The sequence below is a fragment of the Mandrillus leucophaeus genome, unplaced genomic scaffold, assembly GCF_000951045.1.
Source record: "Mandrillus leucophaeus isolate KB7577 unplaced genomic scaffold, Mleu.le_1.0 Scaffold381, whole genome shotgun sequence".
Lineage (NCBI taxonomy): Eukaryota > Metazoa > Chordata > Mammalia > Primates > Cercopithecidae > Mandrillus > Mandrillus leucophaeus.
Window position 1 is genome coordinate 458,284 of NW_012104043.1, and position 3,379 is coordinate 461,662.

The window sequence follows — 3,379 nt, forward strand, 5'->3', positions numbered from 1 at the left end:
AGAATCCCTTGAACCTGGGAAGCAGAGGTTGCAATGAGCCAAAATCACGCCACTGCACTCCATCCTGGGTGAAAGAGTGAGACCTTGTCCCAAAAAACAAAACAAAACAAAAAAACAAAAAAGTTGAAAATGGGCATCCTTGTCTTATTTCAGATCTTAGAGGAAAGGCTTTCCATTTTTTTCAGTTCAGTATGATATTGGCTGTGGGTTTGTCATATATGACTTTTATTATTTTGAACTATGTTCCTTCTATACCCAGTTTTTTGAGTTTTTTTAATCGTAAAGGAATGTTGAATTTTATCAATGCGTTTTCAGCATCTATTGAAATGATCACATGGTTTTTGTTCTTGCTTCTGTTAATGTGATATATATCACATTTATTGATTTTTGTATGTTGAACCATCTTTGCATCCCTGGGATGAATCCTACTTGATCACTGTGAATAATCTCTTTAATGTGTGGTTGAATTTGGTTTGCTTGTATTTTGTTGAGGATTTTAGTATCTATGTTTATCAGGCATATTGGCCTGTAGTTTTTGTTGTTGTGCCCTTGTCTGGCTTGGTATCAGGGTAATGCTGGCCTAGTAAAATGAGTTTGAAAGTATTCTCTCCTCTTTCATTTTTTTTTTTTTTTTTAAGCAGAGTTTGAGTAGGATTGGTATTAGTTCTTTAAGTGTTTGGTAGAATTTAGTACTGAAGCTGTCAGGTCCTGGGCTGTTTTTTCATTGGAGATTTTTTTATTATGGCTTTGATCTTGTTACTGGTTTGTTGAAGTTTTCGATTTCTTCATGGTTCAGTCTTGGTAGCTTGCATTTGTCCAGGAACTTATTCATTTCTTCTAGATTTTCCAATTTGTTGTCATGTAGTTGTTCATAATACTCTCTAATGATTCTTTGTATTTCTGTGGTCTTAGCTGTTACGTCTCCTTTTTCATTTATGATTTTATTTATTTGGGTCCTCTCCCTTTTTTTCTTAGTCTAGCTAAAGTTTAGTCAATTTTATCTTTTCAAAGAAACTTTTTGTTTTGTTGATTTTCTGTAATTTTTTTAGTCTCAATTTCATTTATTTCTGCTCTGATATTTATTCTTTCTTTTCTGCTACTAATGTTGGGTTTGGTTTGTTTTTGTTTCTCTGGTCTCTTGGGGTGCATTGTTAGCTTGTTTATTTGATGTCCTTTTAGTTTTTTGGTATAAACCTCTTAGTACTGCTTTTGCCATATCACATAGATTTTGGTATGTTGTATTTCCATTTTCATTTAAGAAATGTTTAAATTTCCTTAATTTCTTCATTGATCCATTGGTCATACAGGAGCATATTGTTTGTGTTTCCATGTGTTTGTGTAGTTTCTGAGGTTCTTGTTATTGATTTCTAGTTTTATTCCACTGTGATCAGAAAAGACACTTGACATGATTTTTATTTTTTTCTTTTTTTTGAGATGGAATCTCGCTCTGTTGCCCAGGCTGGAGTGCAGTGCTGCGATCTCAGCTCACTGCAAGCTCTGCCTCCTGCGTTCACACCATTCTCCTGCCTCAGCCTCCCGAGTAGCTGGGACTACAGGCGCCCACCACCACACCTGGCTTATTTTTTGTATTTTTAGTAGAGACGGGATTTCACCGTGTTAGCCAGGATGGTCTTGATCTCCTGACCTCGTGATCCGCCCACCTCAGCCTCCCAAAATGCTGGGATTACAGACGTGAGTCACCGGATTTTTACTTTTTAAAATTTGTTGAGTCTTGTTTTGTGGCCTAAGATATGGTTGACCTTGGAGAATGTTCCATATGCTTAGACATAAGAGTTTGATATTATCAATGTAAGACACTGAAACCTCATATTGTTATTTCTTAAAAGAAAGTCTACTAAATAACTAAAATGTAAGTGCATTGTACTCATTTTGTATTCCCAGCACCTAGCACAGTGTCTGCCAAATTTAAAAAACAATGAATAAATGTTAGTGAGATAAGTGAATAAAATGTATATTAAATAAATTGAGCATATCTTTTTTTAAGAAAGATAATTTTCACTTAATCTATGTTCATGCACTTGGAAACAGAAGATCCTATATTTTGAGTACTTACCATGTGTTGATTATTTTATATAAAATATCTAATTCTTTCATCACCTTTTCTTAGTTAAGATTCTCCAGCCTGGCCAATATGGCGCAACCCCATCTCTACTAAATACAGAAATTAACCAGGTGTGTTGGAGGGCGCCTGCAATCCCAGCTACTCGACTTGGGAGGCTGAGGCATGAGAATCACTTGAACCTGGGAGATGGAGGTTGCAGTCAGCTGAGATGGTGTCATTGCACTACAACCTGGGTGACAGAGTAAGACTCTGTCTCAAAAAAAAAAAAAAAGAATCTTTTGGTTGCAGGTGACAGAAAATGTGGCCCAAGCTCACTTAAGCAAAAGGGAAATTTACTTGTAGATTGCATTATTATTTTTCAAAGAACTTTGCTGCCCCTCTCCACCCTGTGACATCAATCTTGAGCATGTGATTTGTTCTGGCCAATTATATGCAAGTGGGAAGCAACTTCAGGCAGGTAGTTTAGAGCGAGCACTTCTTTTCCTACTTTCCTTTCCCTCTGTTACAACAGGTGATTTTCTAGAGAGAGATTGCTCTATTTTACTGAGTCCCAGATTAAAAACAACAATCAAGCAGAGCTGCAGGTACTCCATGTAGCATCAGCAAGAAATAATTTTTGTTGTTGTAAGCCTGTGAGCATTTAGGAGGTATTTATGATTACAGCATCACTGTTTATGATTAAAGTCAAGTAACTGAAAAATCCACCAGAATGGCTGATTACAGGCACTGCTGTAAACAAGGACTTAACCAATGTCCTTAATGACTCAATTTCTCTGTCTCTTCACTCTGCCTTTTGCTATGAGGGCTTCATCTTCAGGCACCGTGCAGTCTATCTTGCAGTTCCAGGAGCTCCTCTGAGATTGCAAGAGGGTTACAGCAGCTCTAAACTTTATATTTATCTAGCTCTCAGCTTCACAGCCTGTGGACAGAAAAAAATCTGCTCAAAAGTCTTGGCCCGATTTGGGTCATATATCTACCCCTGAGGCAATCACTGTGGAAGTCATTGGGTTAGTCAGTCTACCTTGTGGATCAGGATGGAATCTCATCCATGCACTTTCTGAGCAGAGGAGGCAGATCCCAGAGGAAAGGCATGTTGCCGGAAGAAAGTGGAGACAGATGCTAAGGAGTTAAGCAACAAAGACTTTCTATATCAATCATGCAAAATAAGTATTATTATTATTCTTCCCTTTTTTGTGGGTAAGGAATTAAGGCTCAGAGAGTTTGGGTAACTTGCTTGAAGTTACATGATGTGTATAAATGGCAGGGGTTTTTTTGTCGTGGTTTTTTTTTTTTTTT